Source organism: Stegodyphus dumicola, chromosome 9 (genome assembly GCF_044657685.1).
Source record: "Stegodyphus dumicola isolate Sdum_Otavi_A_Nest chromosome 9, ASM4465768v1".
Taxonomy (NCBI): domain Eukaryota; kingdom Metazoa; phylum Arthropoda; class Arachnida; order Araneae; family Eresidae; genus Stegodyphus; species Stegodyphus dumicola.
Window position 1 is genome coordinate 73,637,461 of NC_140776.1, and position 19,448 is coordinate 73,656,908.

The window sequence follows — 19,448 nt, forward strand, 5'->3', positions numbered from 1 at the left end:
TTCCCAGGAAAGTTCTATAAGCATCTATCTATAGCACTTTGTTAATAGAAATAAGGGTTAAAATATTATTAAAAGTGTTCAAAAAAGTCTTCCTAGATAAGTTTCATTATTTGCATCAAATGTTAAATTTGTCATTTAGCACACAGTTGTTGTATGATTGCTAGTAGAATTAATGCAATATTCTTTATAATTGTGACAATACACCTAATTTCAACTTAATCAAATGTTTCATTCCGAAACATTTGAAGTAATTCCTTGAATTAAGGTATTAATGCAACTCAATCATAATTTTTCAGTAGCCATCAATTTAAGGTGCTCTATTTTGACTTCTATTCATAGAAACCAGGATTAAGACGAAGTTGTGTCGAATCCAGTGAGAAACGTACCTCAGGTAAAAACCAAAAAGCAAGCTAGAAATAAAAATATTCCAAATTAAATGTATCGAAGTGATTAAAATATTTTGGTGAGCAGTTTTATGGCTTTCCTCATTTTAAAACTATCAACACAGTTCTGGTGTGCAGTTTAAATTACAATATTTATAGCACACGACCAATAAAGATGAACATGTCCGGCTTTTTTTATTTCAAATGAACATATATTACACTTCCAAATGATTAGCATTTACAGTTTTATGTTAATGAGTTTTGTAATTTGCTTACTGGGAGAGTAATGTATATAAACGCTCTTTACAGACTTTCGAGTAAAGATTCAAAATGATTTTGTTATTATCTATGTTACTTAAGCCATTTCGTAAGTGTTTCAAAGTTCCTCAAAGTATGTGAATATTCAGAAAATAAACCTATTTTACGAAGAATTTATTACAATTTTTAAGGAATATTTTAAATATATTTTTATAGCAAGAATAAAGGGGGTAAAAAATCTTTAAACTTTTGTACTTCTCAGTAACATATTTCAATAAATTAACTAATATTAATCTAAAAGAATCAGTATAAATGACAAGCTTAACAGTATGACGCGAGCAATTCTTGTTCAATTATTCGTGATGTATTAAATGCGGAAACTTTCTTGACGTATGTATGTACATTGAAAGCAATTACCATGCATTACCTTACTCAGTGACTGAAAAGATGTCATAAAAGTTTAGATAATGATTCTGATTTGTTTGTGTTAAGAAAGCATTTTTACTTATGAAATATTTAAAGCAACATTTCATGCGTCATGAAAGAATGCATTGATATCAAGAAAATGAGTTTGGCATATGATAAAATACATCATTGCTTCTGCCTACGCATACGGAAAAATCTCCAAATCCAATTGAAATTCTGAAAAATAATGAAGAGTGTTCTTCGGTAATCACAACAGCATGAAGAAAACATTAAAATGAAGAGGCAGAAGCTTAAGACTAGAATGTATAATTTTTTATAAGTATTTTTTTATCTTTTATCAGATTCTAAGCATGCAAAATACAGATGGAGTGTCATAGTCATTCACGAGAATCTGTGCAGAGACTGGAAAAACAGGGACCACTGAAGGTCCCTTCCTTGTGACGATCGGTGCTCTAAATTCTTGCCTGTCCTTTCAACACGCTCTCTGAACGTCTTCCTTGACTTTCTCCTCTATCTCAATATCTGAATCCTGGAAACAAAAAGAAAAGTATAGAATAAATTACAATTCTAAAAATTTATAGCTTAAAATATCGTTACATTTATAAATGATATCCAAACATTACGCATAAACTGAAATTTGGAGACATGTACTATAGATTATTATGCCGAAGGAAAAATCATAGATACTATACACGCATTATATAAGCAGAAAGACGGAAATAACAGTTCGCTTTTAACATATATGTCCTGCAATAAGAAATATGAATGATTCTGATATCTTCATTTATTTCAGCTGATGGTAAAATTAATTAAGAAGATAGTCACTGACAGTTTAAGTCCAAATGAATTAAATTCATAATCAGGACATTAAACTTTGGGTTGCATCGAAGTCAACTGGGATACAAATATAGATAGATTAGTGTGATAGATATGGATTTGTTATGAAAAGTATGAAGGTGCCAGCAATTCTTTGAGGAAAGAACACATGTCTTAAAAAAATGAATGAAGGTTATAAACTGATCGGATTTAAAATGTATAGAACCGAGGATAGTAAATTTGCTCTCTATTATAATTCTGCTAGCATTACAGCTACTACGAGGTAGCGGTATTCTAATTGCCGATTAGCTTGCTTATCAGTTGCATAGCGGTTACATAGCTGATGAATAGCAGATCAGTTGCGTAGCAGACGATTTCTGTGTAATATTTATTATATGATAGGTAGGTTTCAATTTAGGCGAGAAAATTTGTTCTAAAATTTTCTGATATTGTAAATAATAATGCTTCAATAATAATGCAATAAAATGCAACATATGTGCCAAAATTGGAGGTATTTTAAAGAAAAGATTTCTTATTTTCCTACAGTTACTTTTTCTATTTTATATCAAGTCTGCAGTAAAGGACAGGAGCGTAATATCATTCACCTTTCATTGCCTTATTTCTATGCCGCCACTCTACTTCACACTTTCTCTCGTTAACGTGTTACTCCCATTATAAGGTATTTTCTTCCTCCTTTCCGCATGCCTTCGTGGTGTAATTGGAAGCATACTCGACACGTATTCGAGAGGTAGAGGGTTCGAGTCCCGGCGAGGGCACTGCACATTTTTCACGTCTCCTGGTTCAAATAAACCTATAACTTTGTATAATAATATCTACAAACTTAATTTTAAATTACTCCTGCATAACCATGTATTATATAACTGTCAAGTACGTATAATATTGGACACCAGTATTACATATACATTTGAGAAATAAATAAAATACTTTTAAGATCTTATATTTAAATGATTAATTTAATTTATACCAGGCTTAAACAGGCGGGAGTAGGAAAAGTCTCTGGATAAGCGTGGCTAGCATCATTTGGAAAGAATCATTTCATGCGATAGTGGTAAAATACTTCCTCACACAACATCGAAATTCAGTGCTCTTAAAAAATCACAATGAGGACTGTAATGTTCCTTTTATTATCTGGGTTTCACAGCGGCCGAGTAGCAAAGTCGCTGAACACTGATATTCCGACTTATTTTGGATTTCAGATAAACAAGCTAAAATACTTCATGAAGGCTTATTTCTTTCCAGACCAATAATCATCGCGTGCTTTGGCACAATCAAAATCAAATAAATCAAACCTGAGTTTTAGGAGATGTTACTCAACTAGAGTACTCATGACGAATTTGTATCAAAGGAATTGTCTCGATTCGGCAATTAGAATGCTCGATACTTGATGAAAGGAAAGAATAATATGGTCCGATTAATTGTGTTTCCAGTTGTTTTGGGATCTGTGGATGTAAGCTCAGAAACCCATGAAACCATATGATAACGAAAAAGTGTACAGGCTATAGTAGTTCAATAATAAAATGCTATATAACTTATTTGCATTCGGTGAGACTCTTGGTAAATCTAAAATTGTTCTTTAAAATAAAAACTATGTACATGTTTTTATTTTGATATATGTCCCGTTTACCCACAAACATGTAAAATAAGGCAATGTAAAACATCTGATAAAGTAATATTTATTGATCTAAATAAAGACCATAATATTTCCTCTAGCCTGTGCATGGTTAACAAATATTTTGAAGGAAAAATACAGCTTAATGTCTTTATTATGAAGAGCCGCTGCTTTAGTAGTCAATATGTCAATTTCAAAATACGTGCGTGAGTCACATCATTAGCGAAACACAATGCAGTTGTAAGATTGTTAGAAACAAATAATGCAACATAATAATTCTTGGATCTTTACTCTGTATTACTGAAATTTCTCAGAATAGAGTTCAGCTGAGATTAAATATTAGTGCTTATAATAAAAGAAAAAGAACTTCTAAAGAAGTCTTGCAAGCAAAGACGCCAATTCTCTTAATCAAACTATGCACACATAAAAATCAGACTGAGCATGCGTCAAACCCCAGACTAACCATAAATTTTATTTTTTTTTTTTTTCTTTCTCTTTCTTACTGTAGACTATTTTTTAAACACTGTAAACAAAAATGATATTTAATAGCACTTTACATTACGTGATATAAAAATTTACTTCGTTGTAATTATATTTAATTATCATCAATAAAAGCCGAAATATGTTGTTAGCAATTTTATTTTAATTTTAATATCAAACAGAATTTCTTCAGAAAACTCTCTCCGTGGCGATATTTAATATTATTAGAGAAAATTTTCAAATAAGAATTTTATTCCGTTTGCTTAAAGTTAACACATGCACGCACAAAATGACTCATTACCTTCTAAAAATAAATTCAGGTATACATTTTCCCTTTGAGAAAGACAAACTAAAAAATAAGAGGATTTTATTATATCGTAGCACACATTGGAATATAAAACGTTTGATTCTGCAAAACGTCGCAAGTTTATTTCCATTAAATAATAGCAGCTGGCATGTGCAATTTTATCTTTTTATTCTTTCTGATGAAGCAGACTTTTTCAAATTTCAAGACAGTTTTTAATTCTTCTGTTGCTTACTTTGTGAATATTAACGTCACCTATTTCGTTATATACAGGCTAATGTTTTTAGATATTACCGACAATAATTAATGGTTAAACTTGGAAAAGATAAAAAATGGTCAGTTTCCAACACGTATTTCTGGGAAAACAGACTATTAACAGGCTTATGATCCTTACATATATATTTCAAATCATACGCTGTTTTATGTTAGTTACCCGTAGTTATTGTAAACAATCTTCTTACTTTTGCAATACAATGAAAAAACACTTTTTTAATTATTTAAAAAAATGCAGTCTTAAAGTGGAATTAAAAATTATTTAGTCTTCTTTAAATAAAAGAAAATAAACCAAAATCAGTTAAAATAATCTTTATCAATTCAACGATGAAATCTGTTGCTTTAATTAATGGCGAATAAGTAAAATGGTTACGTAATTAATTAAAAACACGAATGTTAATATTTCATATATTTAAAGAGTTAAGCTATGAAAGGTATATAATTCATATACAGACATACAGATTCTTATTTTTAATTAATTATTAGTATTATATAAATTTATTAAGTATAATATTTTATGAATAACATAATTAACGAAAAACATCCTTAAGACATTCGCCTGCAGCATGCATAGATTTACATTCACAACATTCTAACGTCTTTCTGAAAATCGACTAGAAATGAATTTCTAAATATAATTATGATGTAGCCGTTTCATTCCCGTCTCTGTTTCGTCAATTCCAGAAATCCAGGCTCTTTTCTTTCTTTTTCTTACTCCCAGTACAACTGGCGTTAAAGGATTGGTCTCGCATTTTTGTATTTTTTTAGGTTTCTTTTTGCTGTATTAGGACTGCGTACGCGACAACTATCCGCAGTGTTTTGATACTCTTCAACCCTAAAATTACTTAGTTTTAATCAGTAAATCACCCCGCTCTCCAAAATGGTCACCTTTCACTTCCGTAATTCTTCAAGCTGAAAAATTTCCGTCTTTTAAAAATAATAGTAAAAAAATCAAAATTCAGTTTATCTCTAATTTTTTAAGTTTTTACCATGATTCAATCATATAAGCCGGTGTAATGCAACTGACTGATTCCAACACCTTTCAGTTCTGGTTCGAACCTCGAGTAAAATATGGATGTAAAACTGTGAGTGTCATGTCTTTCCAGCATGGGTTCACTACAAATTATCTTTAGAAACGAAAGTCATCACGAAATTTTTGCAATAAGGGACGAGATGTAAAAGAATCTCGGACTCCATTCCATCTTGGTCAAAAGTGGGATGGAGTTTAGATAACCTTTATGTTCTTTGCCTCTATTAAATAATCCAATCCAACTGCGTTAATCGATTGTTCTACCCCTCTGCTTAACTAATAACACCAGTTAGTACCCTCGTTGCTGAAAGTTCGTTTTATACATTCAGTTTTGAAAAAATAAAGCAAAAATTTGGAATGAGCTTGAATTTTCTTGATCTTAATGTTGGAATTAAGACAGAATTATTCTTCTGAAAGAAATGCTGCATGAACTTCTGTATAGTTTCAGAAATGAAGGAGAAAACTTTACATATAATGAAATTTATTGCCACAAATACTAAATATTTCAAGGCGGCAATTAATTAGCCAGATCTGATTTTTAATTTGATCAGAGCGTGAAAATATATATATAAATTTGTGTAACATTTTACTACAATTGCTTGGCTTTAAAATCCATATTTTATGCCCGGTTTTTATACGCAAATTTAGAAAAACAAAATACTTGTTTCGCATTATTTTCATATACTTATTGTCTTATGAGGCCCGGGGGCGCAGTGGCTAGTGCATCGCGCAGCAGCACCATAGATCCGGGTTCGATCCCCGGGCTGGGCAAGGTTGACTCAGCTTTCCATCACCGGAATGGGTCGATAAAATGAGCACCAAGTTCGCTTGGGGCTAAACATCGGGGGTCTTGCGACAATCTGCCCACTTGTCCAGGCTAAGATGCGCAGGCAGCCAGGAGCACACGGTCTAGAAAGCAGATATCAGGGCACTGCCAGCCATAGCTCTCTAAGGGCTGTTTGTGCCGCCGAGTTTAGTTTAGTTTATTTTCTCTTTACTTCTGGTTAAGATAATTAGAGCTACTGCAATGTTTAAGACACTTTACATACCTAAATAGTAAAATTTTAAAAAAATAAATAAATAAATAAATAAAGTTTATCATACAAAGGGTTGTTTACAAATCAAATGCAAGTGCATTGAATTCCTTTGCTATCTATTAGTTTCAGAAACCACAAAGTGGAACCAGCCGCAGTACCTTTTCATTTAGATTGTAAATGATTGTATTAGATTATTTCATATAAATTCTAGAATATTGTTGGAAAGAAAAAAAGGAAGCTTGAAGCTAAATTGATGTAAGTTTAATCGCTTAAGTTCTTGTTTTGTACATCACTGAAAGAACTGGAAGCAGCAAATTCCTGATGAAATTTCAAGCAGAGAACTGTGTCCCAGTTTTGATCAAAAGCAGAAAACTTTATCATATCTTATTGAATAAAATTACCCGAAAATAATGTGCCCTTATCAACCATTTCTTCAACATATCTTTAAAGGAAACTGCGATTGTAGCCCTAAGAATGATTACGGTAGAGGAATCAAAATATTATTTCACAATTTAATTGCAAAAAATGGCAATACCAGAAATTTCGTTTTTTTTTTTTTTTTTTCCCACAAGCATTTTATTCTCCAGTTAGTTTTCTATAGTGAAAGTCATTCTTAATTGCTGTTTCTTAGCAGCAAATTTCCTCCATCGGCTCTAGCAATAACATTTTTAGCACCTAATTTAAAAAATGACATATAAATTTCTGTCAAGCAAAATTCACTGTACGCATGTACACACTAGGTCATGGAATAATGACGATTTATGATGATTTGTATTCTGAATCACATATTTTATTGCTGATATAGTATTTTATTGAATTACAAAATCGAAAGCAAGATTTAAAAAAAGTACAGTCGTTTCATCTAAGGAGTATCCTGTAAGAGAAAAATTAATGCTAATTCACCTTCTGTTCACAACAAAACCAACTCATTTTATCGGAGAATTCTGGCAAATGAACGCTTCTGACTTCAATGCACGCAACATTTGCCGGAGTAATAATATATGCCCCCCCCAAAAAAATAATCAGATCAATTTTGAATTCCCTATGGAAGATATTAGTTATTAATGTACTTAATTACCTGCCGAAACTTGCCTTACTTTAACTTTCTGACAATGCAGCATTGTTTTCGCTTTCTTAAGAAATAAGGCTGTTTCATAAAGGGAGTTGATGGATCAGCCGAGTCTGATGTTACAGTTAACCCGTCCTTAATATATCATTTAAAGGAGATTCGAATTTTTTAATTACAAGTTGTTTTTGAAGTTGGAAGTGGTTCGTGAGGGATCGTGGTCGCGTGACAGAACGAGATATTTAAAGGACTCGAAAGCCAGAAGGTAAGTTTTCGATGCTTTGTTCAAAAGATTGGAATGATTTTCATGTCAAATGTTGGAAAAAGCTAAGTGTAAATTTTTTTTATTCAAATCCTAAACAAAATGTCGTATACTTATTTATTTTTTCCCGGATAATGACAAAGCAAACTTTTTTTCTTCCAAAGTTCTTCATTTGCCATAAACAAATTCGTCAGCAATTTACCAGCAAAAAAATAACTAATAATGATAATAATAGTTTAAGCTCTACAACAGAATTTAAATAAATGCTTTAATATAAAGAGATCAAAACTTATCAGCATCAACGCTGGAGAAGCACACAGCGCTAATCATGATAAGTTATTAGGAAACATTCAGCGCCGAATAATAAAGTTACGACATATCATAATTACAAACCACGGAGGGTAATAAAATGATACAAACTGCACTGGCAATACATAGAGTCAAATTCTGCGTAATTTCAGTGCAGTATGTCTCTCATAATTTTTAAGGCAAATTATTAAAATTTTTTATAAATGCATAAACTAGTCTATATGAAAAGCAAAAAATTCTTGCACTATTTAAAGAGAATCTCAAAGATGAAACAAAAAAATGCGTTGCATTTAAATAATTGTGCATCACTTTTTAAATGGTACATTGCACTGCCTACTTTCAATAAGATGCTGTGATAGGTAAGAATTATTCATCTCAGCTGTATAAATAATCCACTGATAATCTCTCGGCAGAAATGTACTCGTTGATATTTTCCCTCTTTAGCGGGAAATAGGGATGGCAGAAATAATCCAAAGCTAATCACCCGTCTCACCCTCTTCTTACCCACAATCGGATTACTGGGGTTGGGAAAGGTTTGGAAAGGAATTGTCTTAATTTGCCCCCAAATTAATAGCTTTAGTGTCGGAGTGATGTCTAGTGAGAAGTGCTCGTAGCACCCATCGGGATTTACAGGCAGTATGAGATTAAGAAGTATTTGTTTCCTTGTGTAAATAGGCATAGAAAACTTTTACCTCGCAGACAGGTATGTAAAAAAATTAACAGTAAATAAGGAGGAAAAATAAACGATAAATAAGTCGAGGTTTTTAGCAATTTTCTAGGTGCGCCGTTTAATTGATGTACTGCAGTTCATATAATCCTATGGAATTCAGGCAGTATATTGAATTCTCGCTTCAGCAAGAAAGCTTTTTAACTCGACCAAATAAAAATCATCCCATTGGATTTCCTGATTCCTTTTAATTTCCAAATCAAAGATTTATTGCTTATTTCCTGAAGTAATGTAAAGGAACACAATTACGATGCGATTATGGATAAGAAAATGAGAAAATTAGCTCTAAGCTCTGCGTTGCTTTGGCCCGGGGTCACAGATGTTATATACCACAATTTCATCGGCGCCGCTGAGGCAGCAGGCCATAACTAGCACAATCATTCACTGAAATCAAACCCGGAAGAAAGTAGAAACATTTAAGGGTTTAAAATTGTTAGCCATTGGTCATCCCCGATGATGAATGATAAATACAGAGCAGAAAATAAGGAAAGTAATATTTCAGAGAGAGTTCATTAGCTTTTAAAATCATAGCACAAATGTATCTGAGAGCTAAAAATAGAATGAATCACGTATCTATAAAAGAGCAATTAAAAGAAGGTTTTAAACATATTTACTGATTCTTATACCCGAGAAGCACCCACAAAACAAGTTCGAAATGAAAATGTTTAACTATAAAATATAACAGCACAATGAAGTATAAATAAGCCCCATTTATAAAATATACGATATTATTTTAAATTCGTTCATTTACGTATTTCCAAATTTCTTAGAAAATTAGTAAATTGTATACATCCATAACGAATGAAAAAGTATACTTCTTCAAAGACTTAAGTTACTGAATTTTTGATCTATTCAAAAAAATTATTTTATTTGACAAAAGTCGAAGAATGCTATCCTCAGACTTTATTTTAAAACTGTAGAATGTTCTCTGCTTTAGTATTTTGAAACAATAATGCATTTCACTAAACTTTTATAAAATACACTTAGCTTGATCGCATAATATACTAACCCAAATACAGTAAGCTTGCTTAATTTTGTGATACAAAAGATACCGAATAGGGTAATCATACTTAATTTACTGATACTAAAATTTGTGAATGAAAAAATTCGCACTTTTTTAGGCATGCGGGAAGGGGTACTTTGCATATTAGGAAGGTTTACATAATAAGGTATTTCTCCCGCTTTCCTAAAGTGCCTTCGTGGTGTAGTGGTTAGCACATTGAGCCAGTATTTCAGGGATCCGTGGTTTGATTCCCGGGGAAGGCGACTGCTAATTTTTCATGTTGTCTGCTTCCAAAATCTTTGCGATTCTTTTTAAATAGTGCAAGAATTTTTTGCTTTTCATACAGACTAGTTTATGCATTTATAAAAAATTTTAATAATTTGCCTTAAAAATTATGAAAGACATACTGCACTGAAAATGTCTCTACAGCATTATGAATGAATTGCCTCAAGACTATACACTTTGATAAAGCTAAGTAAACGTGCTTGTTTTTAACATGAAAACTAAAGATAATTTTTAACGTAATATATAATTTAAATGTTTAAAGGCATACATAAGATATATATGAAATTCAAAAAAGAAATACTCTTACATTTGGACTAACGTAGTAATATGTCAATAAACTTTTAAGAAAGACTAAATTTTTATCAACTATTAATTCTGCTATACATAAGAAAATGTGTTGCATAAATTATATATGATATATTCCATGCGAAGAATAGAAAAAAGCAAAGCTGAAATCTTGGAATTAATACATTTTTCATTAAAAATTATGGCGACATTGTTTGTAGATATTCTTTCAGATTACGGCTAGTAAAACAATTCCACCATTTTATTCCTACCCACTAATAAAAGAATGAAAAGCTCAGCCTGCTTATTGGCATACTGGAATTTCTAAATAAATAAAAAGAAAATTTTAATTTAGTTATTTTAGTATCCTGACAATATTTAACTTCTGTAAATCAACAAATAATTTTCAGATAATTTATGAAAATTCTTTTGAAAGGGTTTATCTAAAAAAATTCGCTTTAGAAAAGAAAACACTTTTAATGAATCACAAAATGAACAGATATTGTGAAATGCTAAGTTAATTTAACTTTTAGTAGGGCAAGTGTAAGAAAATTTTAGTGCACACATCTAATCACGAAAGAAAACATCCGCACTCCCAAATTACATTAGAGCCTCACAGTAACTGAAACAGCGTATATATATATTTTTCATTTCCCTGTCTTCTGTAGGTCGATAGCACTTGTTGATTTAAGTGCGGCTTTTCTCTCTGCTGTAAGAAAATCGCATAACCTGCGGCCCTGCTTACTTACAGTCCGTCTTTTCCCGTTCAAACAATCGGATTACTCGGAGCACGAAGAAGGGGATTTGCTCTGCTGACCATCCCCTCTATCATCGTTCCTTATCCCCTTCTCTCTACTTTTCCACTAAATGGTCTACGATGTAACTGCCATAAGAACGCTAGGGAGTCATGAAATTACAATGTTTGTTTTACAAATGCTTCCGATTAGAGGCTAGAGTATATGCAAAAATGCTTCTGCATTAAGTAAAAAATTTACAGATATAATTTTTGCTTCAAATTAATTTAAAGGAAAACTATACCATTTATTATACAAAGTTACATACATCTTATTCTAAATATAAATGGAAATGTACTTGTATATATAAACTTAATAGTCAAGAAAATATCCTAAATTTATACATTATGCTGATTGCTTTGCAGAATGGTTTAAGGATTGAATTTAGTAAGAGTTTCCCTACAATAGAAAAGGCCTAAATTCTTCAATTTATAGTTAGTTGGTATGTTTTATGGCAAAACACGAGAAGATTATCTATCGAAGAGGAGAAATGCCTTCGTGGAGAACCTTCGTAAGAAAACTGGCTCGCATTCACGCTACATATGGAGAAAATCTTGAAAAAACTGATGTATCCATAGATTTGGACAGGATATGAGAACAGACGAACGCTCAGTTTATCATACGGTTGAATTTAAAAAGTCAGAACTAATAATGAGTTGGAAAAGCTTGATAGCAAAGATTAACTCAAGAATGAGTACTAACTTAATAATTACTTAAGATTACTTAAGAAGAAGATTACTTAAGAAGAAGATTACTTAAGAATAAGATTATTTAAGATTTGAATAGCGAAGATTGCTTAAGAAATGTAAATGCCATAGAAAGCCTCAACTTCGTTGCATGAACTACCGTGTATACCAATTCTGTGATTGTGATGATCATTTGATAAGAAATTTAAATGGTTATAAATAAAAGCCAGCGTTTTAAAAGCAAAATATACTTAACAATTACGAATATACTTTCTGTTTCTTATTCTATTTTCTATCATTAGAAAAAACTGAGACCTGCATTCCATTCCAGGCAAACGGACTGGCTGCATGAGAGTTTTCTTGGTTTTATTCATGTGTAACGTGCATACGAGCCAGTTTCCTTTAGAAAGTGGTCCATGAGGCATCTTTTCTCTTAGGCAACATAAAGATAGTCTTTGCGTGCTTTGCCATAGTTAAATAAACCAAAGCAAATCTAATAAGACAAATTGGAAGATAAGAGAAGGTGTAGTTCTACTTGCAAAATGCTTCCAAATCAGATTTCATTGTCCTGAATAGAATATGCAGCTTTATCTTTTACGGATTTTTTTTTTTTTTCCTTTACATTTCTTTCTAAAAATGATTACAGACATTCTTGTTTACTTCCAAAAATTAAATTAAAATTAAATTTTTAAAAATACAGAATACACAGTATTAAAACACAGAATTCGCGTAACTTCTCTGCTCCCAAACTATACAGATCTCGAAATTGAGAAAACAGTTACAAGATGTTCTATAATGGGTACCATGTTAAAAGCATTTCTGTTCCAGTTTTAAAAAAATCTTTTCTTAAACAATAATTAGTACTTTGTATATCTATCAGAGAAATGAAAATGTTTTGAAAGAGAGACAGGCCATGTTTTGATATTCTTATACGAAATAACTTTTCTAGCTAATAGTTGATTACTAAAATCTCCGGATTGCTACACCAGTATCAGTATAATCCATTCGTAGTTATTTAAAAATAGCATTAAAATGAATTTTTTCCAATTAAAAAAATATATAAACTGCATTCCATAGGTTTACGTTTACAGACCAGGTAGGCTTAATTCTTTCTAAACTAAATACAGTGTAAAGGTTCTTTTTTAAAATTTGGAAAATGTGAATAAAGGTGGAAATTTCCTACAAAGTAACAAAATTTTAAGAATGTCTATGAAACTACTCATCTTCTTACCCATTCTTAAATACATAAATAAAGATAAAATCCAGAAGAATCAAGTTATTTTAGTAAAGATATGTTATAGAAACATTATATCAGCTCTGGAGAGAAAGCCAAATAAGATATAAGTAAGATTAAATTGTAAAGAACTATAAAATTTTTCCGGACATACTATCATGGTGTAAGCGGTTATCATGTTCAGTTAGGTAGCACAGAAAATCCCTAGTCCAGCTAGCATAGAAATTCCGGCGAATACGTAGCCTGATTTGTCATGTTTGTTGACTCCGAAAAATAAATAAATAAAAAGATCTTTGAAAAATAATTTTGTCACCCAAAATTTGTTAAAGAAAACAACTTTTAAAAACTTAGATAGGATTAAAAGGTAAGGAAAAATGAAAATATAATATAAATTCTTTATAATTAGTACAATGTAAATATTTTATGGGGCTTTAAAATAACAATTGCCATTAATTAACATAAAGAGTGTTGAAAGGTTAAAAAATTCTTCTTTTGGAGGTTTTCTTTCCCATCTAATCAGAACTCCCAAATCAAAAAATTTTGTTATAAGCCGTGGAAAGCAACTTTTTACCAATGTAATTTCCATATAAATTAACATGTAAATTGCTTCATTTTAACCGGATACAATCTGGAATAGTCAATTGAAATAAAGGTCATCATTTAAGCTATATTTTAATGCAGTAAAACCCTTAACGTAACGCGATACTCTTGTCTTAACTGTCTTCATTTATTTTGTCCAACGCAAGAATTTTTATAATACGCGGTACGCTTCAGAACTTAAACCACGTTCCGATGGTTTTCTTTAATGACCGATTTGAAAATTTGTTCATTAAAGAAGTCTAATATTACTAAGAACCATAAAATCCTTAGCTTTAAAGTCCTCCTAATTATCGATGATGCCCCAGAACACAGTACAGAAGCCCTCACATCATCGCATCCAAATTTAGAGTTTTTAATTCCTTCCAATGAACACCATTTCATTGATCTAACCAATGGATCAAGGAATCATAAAACACTCAAATGTCAGGCATGTTTACATCTCTGCAAATAAAACACTAGACGAAGGAGTAATTGGCGCATAATGGCATTTTGGGTGCAATTCAACAAAGACACTGCATAGAAATGCTTAAACTGGCATGGAAACAAGTGAATTCGTCAACAATGAATGCTTGCTGGCATCATCACCAGAAGTTGTCAATAATTTTAAAGGATTCCCATTGATTGAAAATAAAACCAAGTAAATTGTACAAATTGCAAAAGCAAAGGTGGGCGAAGGATTTTCAGATATGGAAGAAGTAGAAAGGAAAGAATTAGTCGCGAAATGTCGGTCGTGAAATGACAACTGAAGAATTCGATGATCGACAACTGAAGAATTCGATGATAATAACCAGATGACGATGAAAGCAGCAATAGTGAAGAGGTTAGAGCGCCTTCAGCGTACAAGAATTTAAAAGAATTGTTAAAAAAAGGCACATAAACCTTCTGATTTCGGAATCTAGTTGACTCAAATGAAGAAAGAAGGGAACATTAGAATAGAGGCATTAGAATACGCTCATTACCGCGAAACTTTAAAAGTGTTGCTTCAGTCATTGCGCCAAGAAAAAGTAACTAGATATTTTAAAGAATAATTTTATCGTATAATTATCAAGCAGTAATAAAAATCCTTTCAACTAAAGTGTAAGGAAATTTAGTTTCCTTTTAATTACAACAATATTTAGTTTTGTATAGATTACATAGTATACGTTCTCAATCTGAACCGTTTTTTCTATAGAAAGTTAACTTTCCCGAACGCGATTTTGCCGATATCGCAACGTGTTAATGATGTAACTTCGCATTCGGTAAGGGTTTACTACGCTGTAATAAGTTCTTGTTATTGTTAAGCAATTTCAAAAGATAACCAGAGGCAGGACTCTATCCACAGTAAAAAGGGGAAAACTAAAAGGAAAAGAAAAGTCTCCAGCATTGCTGACAGTGGTCGGGGAATTGGATAAGAAGGGGGGAGTAAAGAAAAAAAAAGGAGACCTCTCAGAAATAGTACAGTATTTGAAGAAGCAGTGGAAATCAATTACCGGCGTCTTAGCCTACTGAGAGGGGGCTCTCAGAATTGAATTACTCAGTGGCTTCTAATCCAATCTGCCCGCGTCGATTTTACGAGCTCCTGGCGGAAAAGATCTTCGGCTCTCTTTTAACACAGATATTTCCAAGCCGATGACTTTTAGCCCATGAATTCGACTTCTTGATACCTCTGGAGTTCGGCATTTTAAATGGAGAGTAAACTTTGCGTGGTGTTTAAATTATCTTATTCATTCGTCTTGTTAATTCTTGGATAAGGCCGTTTTGACAGCAAAGCTAATCCTGATTACTGAAAATATTTTTAATGTGTAGCTAAAGGCTATTATTTGAATAAGGCTATTATTTGATATGCTAAGACTTAGTAGTTAGATTTCTAAGATATGTCGTTTTGTTAGTTAAACTTCCTGCTTGAGATTTGTCTTTGGAGCGAAGTAGCTTCAGTTTAAATTAAAACTCCAGAATCATGCCAAGAAAGGAAAAGTACTTTTATATTTCTGAAAAAGAATGGGTTGACTTGTTTAAAAATTTTGCAGTAGAATTTCAGTATTTTTGATGTTCCACTCAGTACAACTTATTCATCGTTTATCTGTTCTTCTTCACGAGTCGATATTTGATTTAACATAAACACAGAGAAAAATTATAATCAAAGACTAAAAAATGAAAAAAATCTTAACATGGAAAGGCATTAGGATACTTGCGAGGATAATGAGATTTTGTTCAACCAAAAGCGATATCATGTTTAGTCCTCACAATACTTTCATAAACACCAGTTGCAGATGCTGAAGATGCAATACGGTGTGACCATTAATCATTCCTTGAGACTGCATGATTTCCTGTACTTTTCTTAAATGAAATTGCAAGAACATTTACTGGTCATTCTACGAGTAAAGAGAATAATTAATACTATCTTAAAGGAGAATTCATTAATTACCCTAATACAAAGGAAATCAGAAATCGTCTTTTTATGAAGAAATAGAATATGGTAACTCGTATCGATCTGAATTTTTTTAGCGTATCGTTTTACACAATAGCAATTAAAGCCAAACTGATATAACGTACTAATATTGGAAAAAATCCAAACATACGTTCAATCTGCACTGCAATAAAATTAGTTCAAAGCCAAAGTTACCGCAACAATATTTAGCGATTTAGTTGAGTCACAGAGCTGCGTAAACAATTAGTGACCTTGAGATCTGAAGTAAATGCTTTCATGTTCTAAGGCTTTTGCTTTAAATTCTAATCCAAGTGTTAAAATAAATCGAATTAGACATTCAAATTATAAAATAAAGCAACTGAGCAGCTTTAGTTATTAATTACCGTTTACCATTCTATAATACATTACTTAAAGTTGCATATAGAGCATCTTTTAGATAATATTTTAATATAATTTTAAACAACAAAATTGCCTTGAATAATTGCAAAGAACTTCTGCAGTATCTTTATATTCAACATTAAGCTCTCTAATATTTTGATAAATATATATTTCGTTTTTACGTATTTATCATTACATGTGATATATAAATCCTACACAGTATGAATCATTTGACAACGCTGTTATAGTTAAATATGGAGTATAAAAAAATTTAACGCTTAGAAGAATGATTAAAAAAAATCAAATTTCAAGTACTAACGCTATCATATTACGTTCTTGAGAGCATTCATAATGCTCCTACAAATAAATATTCATATATTTTGATCTTGCATTCGTGTAGTTGCAAATCGATTAGTATTCAAAAGCAGTTCTCTTCTGAAGTATTTCAAAATATGGGTGAAATAAACAGTCAGATACTTAAATAAAACCACTGCTGTAAAATGATACTTATCTCTGCTGCTTCATCTGTTTACGAAGAAATCACTTTTTAGAAATACAAGTAGTTCTCGACTTATGACGTTTGTCGTCCCAGCCTCCCGTCCTAAACCGATTCTGACCCCACTGAGGACTTGTTTTATTCTTCACAGCTCTGATAGTATTTGTTTAAAATTAAGCTTTTATGAAATATAATATGGATTTAATAATGTATAAACTTATGCAACATTTATCCACAATTTATTTACATGCATGTGCATTGCATACATACCTGTTTTATAAAAGTAACAAATCCTTTAAATTACTTAAACAAAAACACATAAATAACATCTTTAATTAAATACAAAAGTGAGTTACTGTTATAAGCTGCAACTGGCGTAGTTTCTCAGTAAGAAAAGAAAACTTGCTAATGTTGCCTTTATTCACTCCCCTCCCCTTCAGACATTTAGTGATAACATTCGACTGCTTCTTGGACTTTCTTTTTAATTTTCTGGGAAAAAGATCCACATTTTTATTCATACTTTCGAGTAGCTGAAGACCTAAATTTAATTTAGAAAATACTTCACATAGTCGATTTATAGAAAATTATTTTAACGATGCAGGCATTTTACGTCTCAGAACATTCTCCTACTTAACCCCCACAAGCAAAAAAATGAAAACTAAACAGTATCAGCAAAGGTCTCATAGCGCACTTTCTAATGCGCACTGACATTTTAAGCGTCACGCACGTACAGAAATTGACACATATTGACGGTACACTTAAACTGAAGGATTTTTTTATTATAGTTTCCGGTCTTCGCAAGTCGAGGACTACTTGTACATAACACCATTAAGAAACTAGTAAGTCAAGAAGTATAGCATTCATAAGCATCTTCCCCGAATTTCATATTACTGATGCTGTGATTATATGACAGATTCTTTTAGGTGACTTCTCAACCAGAGTATTTCAACCATTCACAAGTAATAAACATAACATAAAAAAGACTCTTAATATAATTCTTAAAATGGTACGTTACAAAGTAAATGTTGTAACTAAGAATCCTTCAAAATGCTTTGCGATGAATCTGGAAAGATTCAGTGTTGTATTTATTTCGCTTTTCAAAATAATTTTAATTTTACAATCTATGTTTAAATTGAATGTACCTGAAACCACATACTAACAACCATGAGCTATAAGTAAAACAGAAACATCGCAGTACCCATCCATTTAACATGTTGGCTTTATACAGGCAAAGTATTATCAAATGAATTAATTTTGAATGAATACTATTATTTGGGGGAAAGCGACATTTCTCATGTATGACATTATTACTAAGTTTTTATTGCATATGCAGCTATAAAAGATATTATTTCAGATTATATTTATTAAAGGGGCTAATAGCAAGAAATTTATGATAAAGCTTAATGGTTCAAACACATTTATGCGTTTTTTATACATACCTCAATAATTATCAGAGGCCTACTTCCTCTCTATTATTTTCTTCTTGTTTCAGTTTTAATAAATAGGCTGAAAACGGAATTTAGTTTGACAGTGACTTGTCCTTTCTGCCTCTCATTTCCATATAATGTATACTGTTAAATTACATTTAAATATATATAAAATTTCTGAAATCATAATGTGTGTTTGAGGACAAATATATCCATAATGATATAAAAATGGACCATAGATTTCAATGCTCATTGGCCAGTTGGGAATCTGATATTCATTCCTTACTTACTACATTATGGAAAAACCCTTTTATGTCAAAAGAATAATGACTATGGACCTATCCTTCGTGATAATTATTGTTTGCTGGGTTTTTTTTTTTTTTCTGACTGAATTCTTCACAATTCTAGGGAGACATTAAATGAGAAATCTTTTCTTCTTGCTTAAATTTATGAGGTATGAAGATAGCTAGTCTGAAAATTTTTATTTCAAAATCGGTGAACATCATCTCCGCTCTACAAATAAACATTTTTGCGAACAAACAAATATCATAGGTGTTATGTTTCCCTGAATATTTTGTTTATAATTTAGTTTAACTTGTTAGAGTCCTTGTTATCTCATCAAGAATGGTTAAATCCGTAAAGGCGTTTAAACGTCATCCAAAATCGATTCAAAGCACTTTTTGTTCTGCAAGTCTGGAAAAACTGCAGGCGCATGTTGTGTTCTGATTAATGTTTGTGTCTTTCATTACCGAAATAGGCTTTTTCCTCGGTTACCGACCTAACTACTCATTTTGATCGCGTCTGCTGAAGGACATTGAGATGAACTGAGGAGGGCGGTCTTCTTTTCGTGCG

General features: G+C 31.6%; 1 protein-coding gene across 1 annotated transcript in view; it reads right to left on the reverse strand.

The window, feature by feature from the left end:
* Positions 1-1,357: 1,357 nt before the first annotated feature.
* Positions 1,358-19,448, reverse strand: part of LOC118197593 (POU domain, class 3, transcription factor 3-A-like) — a 136,892-nt gene continuing 118,801 nt past the window's right edge. The window contains exon 3 of the mRNA XM_035369124.2: positions 1,358-1,596. The gene's annotated coding sequence lies outside the window, so the exon portion shown is untranslated. The remainder of the gene's footprint in view (positions 1,597-19,448) is intronic.